Source organism: Stegodyphus dumicola, chromosome 4 (genome assembly GCF_044657685.1).
Source record: "Stegodyphus dumicola isolate Sdum_Otavi_A_Nest chromosome 4, ASM4465768v1".
NCBI classification, from domain to species: domain Eukaryota; kingdom Metazoa; phylum Arthropoda; class Arachnida; order Araneae; family Eresidae; genus Stegodyphus; species Stegodyphus dumicola.
In genome coordinates this window covers 229117039-229130626 of record NC_140771.1, presented here as the reverse complement: position 1 = coordinate 229130626, position 13588 = coordinate 229117039, and the positions used below count along the sequence as shown (strand labels likewise).

Here is a 13588-nt window from a genome sequence, read left to right as displayed (position 1 = left end):
TTTATATTTTAAGTGCAAAGAGCACGATATTTAATAAATAAAGCTAATTCACAAAACGTTAAACAACGCTCCTTTGGGGGTAATGTAAAATCTGAAAGCTTTCAAATGTTTTTTAGTTGTTATTTTTTTTCTGTAAATTCTCATTACATCAGACTTTTGAATTCAATACTTAACTGTAAAGAACTACATTTTTATTCAAAGTAATCCACATTTTTTGCTTTTAAATATAACGAGGAAAGTGTACGAATAAAAAAAAAATAAAGTATGCTGGTACTAGAATTTTTTTAAGTGTATTATACATTATATTTAGAAAGCAACACATTAGTTATTTAAAAATAATTTTATGCGATTCTTTTTTCTTCTAATGTGTTTCTAAAATTGTGAGAAATACTTTCGGAAGAATTGGCAGTGCTTCAAAAATACGCCGACGATTCCACGTCTTACATCAATGCGAGCTCCACCCAAAAGATTTTCTTTATATTTCTCGTTCTCGTACCTTCGTCTTAAATGTATTTTTTTATCCTCGCATGTACCAAAACTAATCGCATCAATAATTCGTTTTGGGGTCAAACGAGACATTTGTACTAACGTCTTTCCCGCCTTTTTCTTTGCCAATGACTTTTTTGGGCTCTTTATCGCTGCCGTTTTTATAAAGAGGTAAGTTACGTTTATCATATTACTATTTCTTAACCTTTAGTTTCTTGATAGACACAGATCTTTAATTTTTAAAAGAAATACGTAAAAAGTTATATTTTTTATATTGTATCATCTTTCCGTAGCTTAGAACTTCCAAAGGTAGCCTGCAACAATGGTAGCCAGCAGATTCCTGCCCCCATGATGATAGTGCCACTTTGTAACAGATGTCGTCTTACTTTAAGAGAAATAAAATATTTTTTCTTCTTGCAATGAAATCTTTACAGGTTACTCTTACATACTATCTAAAGCAAATGAAGATTTTTGAAATCAACTTTTTTAATCGTTTAAAGTTCACTAGCCAAAATTTCTTTTATGATTTCTACGCATATATGCCAATTTTAAGAAGTATTAGAGAAGGTGAAGTAGGAGCACATTAACATATGTAAAATACAGCGGACGAGAGATAACATTACTTTTTTATATAAGCACTCCATTGGGAAAACTTCTTATCATTAAGGCATTGAAGGTGTGCATAAGCGTTTTTGTCTCTTCCTAAATAATTAAGTATTCCATAAATGCATATTGAAAAGGAAATAGATAGCAAATCTAAATAATGTTTTTAGGTACATTACAAATCTTACAAAAATATTGTTCGTATTTTTATTCCCTGTAAATTCTTAACAAATTACACAATTTTTGCTTTAATTTAATGTTTTCTAAAAGTACACAATGGGAATTTCTATGTTTTCTACTTTAATTATCCTGATGCTATTTTTTGCAATTTTCTTTTTCAATTTTTGCAATCTTGATGCCTAATTTAAATTTCAAAGTCGAAAGAAATCAGATAAATATCATTTAAATATCATGAATAATAAAAACTGCTTCACAGTAGGAATAATTTGAATGTAGGCTAGATATTTTGTATATGAAATCCTACAAATTATAATGTTTTAACATAAGTAAATTTTACAAAATTTTAACTCATAGTTTACAAAATTTCAACTCATAGTTTACTCAGTTTCAACTCATAGTTACTCATAGTTACAAAACTTCAACTCATGGTTTAACATGTATTGTACAAAAGGAGAAAAGCATATCGCCTTCTCTTCTTTAGCCCTGCTATAAACGTTAACTCAATTTTTTCTGTTGGTTGTACAGATATTAATTTGAACTAACTTTCACACGTATTTGGATAAAGAGCTCTCAGTTACTCCAGAACCCAGCACGCTTTGGTCCTTGGTCCAAACCTCTGAAAATTATTTTCCTTTTTCCAATATTTTCGTTTACAAAATTTCAACTCATAGTTTACTCTGTTTCAACTCATAGTTACTCATAGTTACAAAATTTCAACTCATGGTTTAATATGTATTGTACAAAAGGAGAAAAGCATATCGCCTTCTCTTCTTTAGCCCTGCTATAAATGTTAACTCAATTTTTTCTATTGGTTATACAGATATTAATTTGAACTAACTTTCATACGTATTTTGATAAAGAGCTCTCAGTTACTCCAGAACCCAGCACGCTTTGGTCCTTGGTCCAAACCTCTGAAAATTATTTTCCTTTTTCCAATATTTTCGTTCATTCCAGACATTGATAATATGCAGGGTTATTATAAAGTACCTGGAAAAAATACAGGGTACCGATATCAAGAAATTTTGTAATAGGAATTGGGTACAAAATTACCGCATGCAATTTCTGATATGCATGGAGGGTATGAACAATGGGCAAGTAAGAGAAGGGCAGGTAAAAGAAATAGAAATTACGTTCACTAATTCACCTTTCCAAAATAGGTGCTCCAAAAAGCGTCTATAGTAAGTACTAGAATATTTCAGTGTTGACGAATGGACTCAAGTACATTAGCAAAGATCTCAGGTATTTTAAGAATATTTCAAGTTGCAACTTACATTCTGACTACTAAATCGTAGTTGAACTCGAAGGGGCATGCATTGATCATGCTTTTAATGGGCCATCAGGAAAGGAAATCCAGGTATGACAAATGTGGTAATCTTGGTGGACGAGGAACTTATCTAACGTGTCTGATACAGTGGAAGCCATAACTAACACAAGGTAATTTATGAACGTCACTACTGAAGTGCACTGGCCCTCTAACGTGTTAGAACAAAATTTTCTGGCGAACGATTGGAAGAATAATGAAAATAAATTGAAGAAAAAACTTGTAAGAAATTTTGTACACAAAAATTTCTAATCATATTATATATTCAGATAGTTGTGATTCTACTAGTGCAAAGTTAAATTTGGAGAATACGTATGCAAGGGATTTAATTGACAATATTGCTTGAAAGCATCTATATAAAATATTTGCGCAAAAACTCCACTTAATAAATATAACTCATACCAGTTGATAATATACTATTAATATTAAAAATAACGTACATTTGTAATTCAATTACATTACAATTTTAGAGATGTTTTTAGATTTTTTTGTATTTTACAGAAGGAAAAAAAAAAAAAAAAATCTTTATAATAAATTAACATTTTTGAAATGGTGACGTAAAATTACATGGAATTTTTTAAATCAATTTAGAACACAGTGTAAAGAAAGTACCCTTTCACAGTGAATGGAATTACAGTTTTGTATTTAGCTCGTTATATAAATAGTAAATAACGTATTGAGATATAATGTAAAAAGGGTGGTGGTTGATGAATCTCGACTTCTAGGATTTGGCGATTGGATTCCCTACAAACCCCAGTCGCCCTTTAAAAGGGGGAGTATATAAGGTATTTCTGCCGCCTTTTTAGCGTGCTTTCGTGGTGTGGTGGTCTGCACGCTGGGCGCGTAATCCAGAGGTCCGTGGTTCGATTCCCAGCGAAGGCATTGCTCATTTTTCAAGTCTCCTGCTTCCAAAATACGTAAATTTTCTACAATCCATCTCAAATAACTCAAAAATATAGTCTTTTCTTATAAGCAGGAAAGAGAACAGAAGCATGACATCCAAACAATGAATATGGTAACAAACATTGGCACATATTTATGCCATGCTTAAAAAACTATGCTTCATCTGACATCAAATCAGGTTACGCCCAAAAGTTTTCACTCTTGTCTTAGAATTCTTGTACTAATAATTTACATTAGCTTTTATTTTGTAAATTACTTCTTTACCCCAAGCAAGTAATACAGAAAATAACTCCTTAGAAGGATTGCGCCGCCATAAATACTAGGGTTTCACTTACAACTTAATAAATCTTCTCAAATGGAAATGGTTAAGTATAATGCACTCTAAAATCAATGTTGTTTGCACAAAAAGTTGCATTCAAAGGAACCTCTTGCCTGCTTTTAATTTACAACTATGAGCTTCTATATGCTACACTCGTATCTTTTCAAAACCTTTTTGAGACACTAGTAGGAAAGTATTTTTGTCGGTATTAAATTAATTTAAATAGTTTTTGTTTTTTTCTGACTTGTAGATACCATAGCCAGGGCCACAGAAAAATATCAAGATAGTCTTTTAGTGTAATATTTCAGACTGATGTACATTAATAATAACATAACTTATTACAGGCATCTCCTAGAATAATTTAGACTGATGTCTGTGTAATAGTTTAGACTGATGTCTGATAACTGAAATAATTAACAGGATAAGCGTGTTTTTAACTTATCGGTATTTAGTTATTGAGTTCTCATTTTTTATATCTACGCTTTACATGACAGAGCTTAATTATATTTAACAATAGAAGAACTGCCGCCATTAGGTGATGAATAGGCACAAAAAGAATTCACTTTATTAAAATTATTCAGGAAGGCGTTTTAATGAAAAATTTCTTGTTATTAAAATGCTGAAAACTTTGATAAGGATATAATGGTCCTCATCATTAAAGTGTTCCGCTAGCAGGCACAATGAATATCATGTGCGATAGTCTAATTATGGAGTCAAAGAATGTCGACTAATTAAAGCTACCCGTACAAAAAGATAAAAACAAGTTTCAACACAAATAGGTAACTCATATATGTGCTTGTATTTATTATCGTGATTTCTTTACCTTTCAGAGAATATGAAATACTTATGTCTTCACGTATAAATTTCGTATGATTGATATCAAATAAAAGCTCGAATAAATCATGTAACACATAATGTGCAGATGATTTAGTTTTGTTAAGCGTTTGTTATTGCAGTACGATACACTATTTTTCTTCGAAAGAAAATTGTATTTCCTTAAAGTATGCTGTGGCAACAGTTGCTTATTTTTTTCATTATAAGACCCTTTATGCTGCAAGATGGTAAATTCAGAATTTACTGCTTTGTGTTAAATGTAGACCAGTAGTATTAAAAACGTAGAAGTTCAGTTAAATGCATTTTTTTATGTAGAGATTCTGGCTTCAGGGCCTATTCTAAATATTGTGCGAGTCGAGAAATTAGGGATATCAGCCGTAGAGTCAGGCACCACTAAAACTAAATAGTCAGAATGGGGAATGAGGGACTTTTGCACTTTCTGTGCTTGTCGCAGAGAAAGAGAGAAGGCTTTCTTTTCCCGTGTTATAACAAGAGAGTCCAGGAGACCCCGCTTAGGGAACGGAGGTACTGAAAGAACACCTTTTATGCGTGGATTGTCTGAAAGCCTGAAGGGAAGGTTAAAATTTATAAGGATTTAAACGGATGCGGTAGCTTTGAGAAAAGATCTGATTGGATCATGGACCGCTTAAATGGTCCTTGAACTGTACTGGAAACCAAAGTGCATTCTGACTTCTAATAGACGTATTGCTTTATTGAGAGATGATTGTACGGGACGGGAAATTATCATGGTGAAAGATATGACATAAATACCCTACTCCCACCTGACCGGTATAGTGGTTAGCGCCGCTGAATATAGTAACGAAAACCCGGGTTTGAATCCAGCAGAATCATGGAACTTTGTAAATGTATACTGCTTGTACGGCATGGGCGCACTCTAAATATGCGGCGAGCCAAAGTCCTCTCGTGAAGTTCGTGGTACGGAAAGAGGGGGCGGAAGATCGCCGGATCAGTCGCCACGGGGTTCTCTCCATCAAAATTGGGGACGAAACTGAGCAAAGTGGTACTGTGACTTGCATATTGCGTAAGGCTCTTGCCACCGAAAGTCGCAAACTTGCGCTCTTGCACGATGCAAAGCACTTGCCACGATGAATTTTGTGGGCCTCCTGATGTCACTGTAAGGCAAATGACATCCGTCTCAGTAACATCTTTTTGGGGGATAAAAATATGTGCGACGCCTAATTTTAATTGCTACGTGGCTAATGGATAAAACATTTTGGATGACAAAAATTTACCAATTAAGTTCAAGTGAGGTGTATTTGCGTCAAATGATGGCTTATAATTAATAATTAGGTCAGGTGATAAATATGAAAGATTTTTTCGTAGATTTGTCGTCTTTTTAATCTTTAGCTTTGTTCTGAGTGAGATCAGAATTTAGCAATATAAAGGAATAAAAGTCTGGCGAATGATAACTTGTAACAAGATGTGTAGTTTTAGAGATGGCGAAAGAACATTGATTGAAAGTAATTGAAAAAGACCGAACGATAAATGTTCCTACCGTACATAGATGAAGAACTTCAGTTTTAAGAAATGACTGAGCGATAAAGATTCCTGCTCTACACCGATGAAGTGTTTTATTTTTTCATCCGTTTAAGAAATGGTTGAGCGATAGAGGTTCCTTCTATACTCTGATTAGATATTCCAGGTTAGAGACGTTAAAAAATTGTTGAGAGATAAAATTTTCTTCCCTACACTGATAAACTGCCCCATTTTATAGACGTTTAAGAAATAACTGCCAGATAGATATGCCTGACCTACGCGAAGGAAGCGTTACAGTTTTACAGACACTTAAGAAAAGACTAAGAGAAAAAGTCCCTGACTGAATATGGACAAAGTTTTTGTGTTTGGGAAATATTATAAAAAGATTGTTCGGGATTGATAATTAGTTAAAAATTTAGAATATTGTCTTCCGACTGTTAAAATGTGCAAGTACATTGCTGGACACCTCAAATTACAACACCAAGAAAGACAAGAGACATCACAACAGAATTTATTTAGTAGATAACATATTGAACAAGTATCAAATGATTAAATTTATAGACTTCTGTGAAGTGCGGTTCCTTCCAGAATTAGTAGCCAGAGTAGTCACCATTGTTGGAGATCACCGGAGTCACATGCCTCGGCATCGTTTCAAACAGACTTTGGATGTGTTCTTGGGGTACAGCAGACCAAGCAGCTTCCACACGTTGCCAAAGTTGATCTGGTGTGGTAGCTTGGGATGTAATCTGGGTCAATCATGGACCACATTTTTCCTATCGGCAAAAGATCCGGAAAGCGAGCCGGAGAGGGAAACAATTCAATCTCGCGATTGACGAAGAACCCTTGGACAATGCGTGCCACCTGTGGTCGTGCATTATCCTGGCTGTAGGCAAACCCTGAAGGTAAGAGAGGGCAACTGTATCCAACACCTCGGAGATGTAGCGCTGGCTGTTTAAAGTACCGGGAATGCGTACTGGAGGAGTGCGAGAAGTGATATCCAATACCGCCCCATACCATAATATCCGGTGCAGAACCAGTGTGGCGGTGAATAACACAGCTGTTCAGCATCCTCTCTCCACAGTGTCTCCAAACTCGAATTCGACCATCTTGGTTTTGCAAACAGAAGCGTGTCTCGTCTGTAAAGACAATTTCATTCCATTCTGCCGTCCACAATCTTCTTTCATCGCACCCTTGACGCTGGTTCTGCGTCAAAGGTAGATGAAGACGTCTTGCGAACAGACCGCTCTTCTGTAAACGGCGTCGAATGGTACATGAAGACGCTGGATGATGCATTATAGACTGAATTTGCTGTACTGTGGTTCGTGATGTAACTGAGCGATCCATCACTGCTATGCGCACAATGTTCCTGTCGTCACGTGAAGTGGTGCACTGAAATGGATGCAATCAAACACGTCGGTCTGTCGTACCCTCCTGCATCCAATGGTCACATATCCGCATTTCAGCTGTTTGGTTTCGACTATTGATTTCCCTGAAAGATAATCTACACTTTCGGTAGACCACTATCCTTCCTCTGTCGAACTCGGATACTTGTTCAAACGATGATCGCTGTTTACTACGAGGCATAATTGATCGTTTTTTTGAAAAAAACCACAAGAAAAACACAATTGCCGAACTTGAAATCGTCGAAAATTCCAAGCCTTAAATAGTGCTTTGATGTGGCGCCACAGACGCGCGTGATGTGCGTCTGCGCTGAAATTCTAATTACTTATATCTCACCTCCGCTAATGCATGTTGTAAATTTCATGTTATTTGCATGCTTCTTTCAGGGCGTTACATTTACGGTGGCCAGCAGTGTATCTGAAGAGGCTCTTGTCTGCGAAGTGTAATAGAGAGTTCTTTGGAGTTCAGGGTTCTGTGACCTGTTCAGGGTCCCATTTTGTATTATACACGGAAGAATACTGCCTTTCATTTTCGTAAACTGTCCGATACGTAATATCCCCTACGTTCTCTATGAAGTTAAAATCGGAATTCATTGATTATTGCTCAAGCACAGTGACATTTTACATGCCTAAGTAAGTTTTTGTAGCATCAGAGGTATGAATGGGAGGATTTTTAATCGCTAAAATTTGAAGAGATCCATTTGTTATCATATGCAGTGTGGTTACAGGCTCATGGCAATATCATTCGTTTGTGATCCTTTGAGAGCGGTAATGTGGTTGCGGTTGTCTGTCACTCACAGTCGTCCTGAACGTGGTTTTGGCTGATATGGGGCCTTACGAGACACACACGATAAATTATGCTAACAAATCGATTTCGAAATTTCGTTAACAGACCTACTGCGCAATTTAAATTCCAGAATCAAATTATCGTAACAACTTCAGAAGCAGAAAGTTGCGTAGCCTTAGGCATTACGTAAAGGGAATACAAATGATCTTTTTTTTTTTAGTCCAAAGGGGCTCTGTCTCTGAGGGATTATTGTTTTCGTTTTGCGATTTTGCGTCGAATCACTCTGAATGTCCGTTTCACTTTTCAAACTGCTGGAACCAAATATGATCGCCCTGTATTATATTTGAAGAAATAAAATAATGAAGAATCAGCATAAATGTATGTATGTTTCTCGCATTGTGATAAAACAACGGTACCTAGAGTCATCCAGTTTTGAATAACGTAACCCTTCTGCGAATATGGGCATCTGGAAGTCAAAATTTGGAATTTATTTTATTATCTACTTCACATTATATAAACCTTTAACGAATTTTTGATTAACAAACCCAACGATTTAAAAGCGAGTAATGGCAACACTCTACGGGGGGGACCTTTTTCATCTCCAGCGCACAGAACTGTATATCGGAAATTCTAAAGATATGCTCATTTCAAAATTATTTTGCGATATTGCTATTAAACTGATTTTTAGGGTTTAAGTGCGAAGTACATGATAGTTAATAAATAAAAGTAACACATAAAATGTTAGAAAAACGTCTGTTTGGACGTAATTTAAAATCTGAAAACTTTCAGATTTTTATTTATATTTTATTTTAATTTTTAATTCGAGGTTTGAATGAGCGCATTATCCTATAAAAGGCTCAAGTTCCTTATCATGATTGTTGCTAGCAATTTGCATAAAATTATATTTGCCTATAAACTTTTGGGACACACATTTTGTTTTGTATTTTTATTGTTCTTGAAAAGACAAATTGATATTTATTTGAAATAGTTACTCGAATGCAATGCACATATGCTTTAAATAAACATATTTTATTCTGCAATTTTATACATTTCTGTTTTTATTTAACATGGAATTACTTGAGTCTTATAAATGTTGGGGGACAAACTGTACACAAAAATCATTTTTAATACTGAAATGAGAAAAAAACATATAAAGAATGAAATTAAGGAATTAGAACAGGGAAGTTTTGTTTACAAACATAATAAAGCTTTTGTTTTTAAACCTATAACGTCCTTCTTCCTATGTCGTCTCCAATGAATGATAGCTTCGTATAAGAGATGTTCCCATATTTTCTAAGAAGGTTTTGATAAGAGTCAGAATAGAGTATGCATGTACGAGCTTGACATGATTAGAGTGTTATAGGCAAAGATAGTTCATTGATTAAACTTGCTGAGTCACTAAGTTATTCTGATGCAGGAAGATATGAAAAATGAGCAATGCTCTAGCCGGAACTCGAACCTGGACCTCTCGAGTATGCACCCAATGTGCTACCGTTACATCACGAAGATATGCAAAAAGATGAACATTATCTTTACCCCTCTTAAAGGGGTCTGGGGATTAGGGCACGCAATCGCCAAATCCGGGTAGTGAAGAATCATCAACAGGCACCAGTGTAGAGTCATTAGGAATGTTGAAGAATTAGCAGTGTTATATGAAACACTAAAAATGAGCAATGTCCTCGCCAGGACTCGAACTTTTTGAGTTCGCGCCGATTGTGTTACATTTACGCCACGAAGGCATGCAGAAAGGGGGGAGAAAATACCTCATAAACTACCGAAATTAATTTTCAGGAAGTAAAATGTTTTTTGGAACATAAAAGTACGGGGAAAATCACAAATTAACTTAATGTGAAACTTAACTTATGAAATACTACCTGTGCAAGGGAAAGAGGTCTCGATTTCAGAAAGGATTTTTGAATGGAACACCTTTGTTTCCTTGGTACATACTCAAATGTTTAAAGCAGATAAGAATGATATCACTAAATTAGTTAGCAGAAATAAGTTAAATACAGGTGACAGGTGACGGAGAACGGGGACGCCTGGCGTATAACATAGGTAAACAGGCATATGTCCCACGTCCTCCACTATCTCGAAGAAGCAACTCGCTGGAGCCCCGTGAGGCTGCACCAGGAGTTTACACGGCCATACAGGGGCTAGATGTCGGGTAGTTTTTACATAGGACGTTGTTAATAACACAAAATAACTTAAAAAGAATATAAAGGATAGCATTAAAACACTACTCATATAAGCTGAAACACGTAGATATACAAAATTAAACGTAAAAGCATAAAAACACACTCGTAATTACGTAACATAAAGACATAAAAACACACACGAGAATACATATCATGACACATAGAATACATATGGAAACACGTAGAGCACATAAATGCAAATATTACACACAGAAGAAACATATGAGACATAGTAAGGTGTGCGTAAAGCAGTAGCGCTGTGCGGAAATATGCTCAGTTCCCATAATACATAATGTACATACTTTCATTAGGGGCTTCTGTTGCATGAATTACATATTTCGTTGCATACACTACATTCGTGCATTGTACGGATATTATATATTTCGATTTACGATAACACATCATTCCATTGGATGCCCAGTGCTTTACACAGATAAACATGTCAGTAACATTATTTCTGCAAGTTGGTGGCTATTGAAAGCAGATGTTAACACGAGGCTCGAAATTTAATGTGGAATGTGTATTACATAGTCACTTTTTATGACATCATCTATCATTTTTAAGAATTGTATCTGCTGAAAAGTATCTGAAATCTGTCTGGAAAATATGTGGCTTCGTAATCGGCAGTACATTAAATACGAGCTTCGAAGCAATTTAAATTACTGAACGCCATTCGTTTCAAAATAATTCTTAGATTTTACAAAGACCACAAAATTATTCCAATTATCCAGTACCAAGTAGGTTTATTTAGGGAAACGGTAATAAACAAATGTTATACTGAACCTTTTTATTACGTTAATATTTATTTACTTGAGCGAAAATTATACAGCACGTACATTGACAAAAGCCGAGTATTTATTTATTGTCATGTCAAGTAATTCTCATCTACAAAGCGCTCTGAAAATCGAAATCAGGACTTTCAGTTACGAGTTTATGCGTTTATCGGTTATACTCAGCGACCTGCACGTCACCGGTGTACTTAGTTTATTGAACGCGTTCTATCGACAAGAGCCTTGCGTGCGGCACCTGCTCTGTTTACGACATGAATCGGCGCAAAAGCAGTATGAGATCATGAGTTTGGAACAGTGCTGTTGCACCACGAGTTTCAGCATTCTCAGCTGTAACTCTTTCATTTTCGGAAAAGCTATTGATATTCTTTCTGAAAACTGTACGTTTTCTAGAAGGTTCAAGTACTGAGAATGTTGACAACTGATATACGAAATTCATATTTCACAATTGCGGTATCAGCCATTATAACAAAATTTCGCTTCCGCGGAATATGCACTGCACTGAACAAGTAAAATGGTACTATTTTTTTTTTTTTTTTTTTTTTAAATTTTCGAAACCCGTTAGTGACAGGAAAAATCAAATAAATGTTTGAAACTCCAGAAATGGCAGATTGGACAGCACTTCAAATGATTGAAATATTTTATATATATAAGCAAGTTAATTTATTTTAAGGTTAATGCAGTTAAAAGATTCTGAAGTTGATTCCAGTTAATATTATTCTTCATGGTGTTAGAAAGAGGTTGATTTTGCGCTTTAAATAATTTGCTGGAAATAATTCATGACACACAAAATTCTTAACTTATATTTCTCAGCTAACTCGTTGCTCTTAGTAATTGCATGGCTACCATGTTTTCGATTTACATATTATTTACACATATATTCCTTTTATTTAAAATTTAATGATACAGGAGATAAAACTTACATTAACAGAACATTCCATTTCCTGTTCTCACTTCATTCTGAAAAGACAAAAATATATTTTTATTTTTATTTTCAGTAGTGAAGATAATTACAAAATAAAGCCGTTAAGATACAGCAAACTTTACATAACCACAGAGATGTCCTTCAATAATTTTCAACATTATAGCTTTTGTAAAGTATATTGTTTTTGACATGACAATTTTTATATAGTGTACGTTATTAGTAAAAGATTTAAAGAATCAAAACAGTAAACTGAGACAGTATCTATGTAATAAATTTGAAAGCGCCACCTAGAAGGTATATTGGTTAGGGCAACCTGACTGCGATACCCAATGGTTCCGGGTTCGAACCCCGGAGAAGGCATAAATGTAAAATTGTCTGCCTCTTCATATAAGGCAACGGTGGCCATCTATTAGGTACATCCACAATGAAATGCCCACCAATTCTGGCTTTAGTTGTGATAAATGCCGTTATAAGCAAGTGCTCGCCATTCGAAAAAAAAAAAAAATAAAATAAAATAAATGCATTACAAGTTTTTACAGAGCTTGTACGTTTCCTTTTTATGCTAGATAAATTTTGGTCCGCAGAGTTAAGAGACTGCAAGTCTTTCTTGGTGGTAAATGTATCATGTCTGAAACCGCGTATATAATTACATGAATGATAAAATGCCTCATTAAAAATATCTTCAATTTCAACTTATCTTCTTCTCTAATATGCTCGCTATATTTTTCATCAGATACACATGACGTTTTATAAAAATACGCCCCCCCACATACTTTTTGAATTCCTTTGCCTTGATGCATGCCCATTCATAGTACACAAAATAATCCTTTTTATTGCTTGACTTCCTCATCAGGTCGTCCTATTTTCTCGTACTTCATATTCCGACCGGTTTTTCTTACGACTGCATGAGGGAAAAGAATGATCCCGAGGACGTGGAGCCCTCAGGATAAGTAGCACGTGGGAATTTTCAGGTTAAGAGGGGACACCTGAGGTAGGATTTTGTAATTGCAGATTTTAAAAATATACAAAATATACACTTTATAATAGAAAACAAAAGAAGATAAAAGAATGATAACAAACTCATACTTAGTTCTTACGTGATTAGCCCAAAAGAACTATACATTTCGTTTTGGCATTTTGTACTGTTTCACTATAAGCGGTGTTTCACTTTTCAAATTGTTGCCACCAAATATTATCGTCCTGTATTGTATTTAATAAAATTAAATAATAAAGAATTTGCTTAAATACATATACTTTTCTCTCACTGTGACAAAACAACGGTACCTAGAGCCATCAAATTTTGAATAACGTACATCTCCACCGGAATATGGGCATCTGAAAACCGAGATT

At 34.9% G+C, this 13588-nt stretch overlaps 1 pseudogene across 3 annotated transcripts in view; it reads right to left on the bottom strand.

The window, feature by feature from the left end:
• Nucleotides 1-13588, bottom strand: part of LOC118187875 (toll-like receptor Tollo pseudogene) — a 501926-nt pseudogene that overhangs the window by 334323 nt on the left and 154015 nt on the right. For all 3 annotated transcript variants that reach the window (XR_015040894.1, XR_015040893.1, XR_015040895.1), the window contains exon 2: nucleotides 12237-12273. The product of XR_015040894.1 is annotated as a toll-like receptor Tollo pseudogene, transcript variant X2 (transcript). The remainder of the gene's footprint in view (nucleotides 1-12236; nucleotides 12274-13588) is intronic.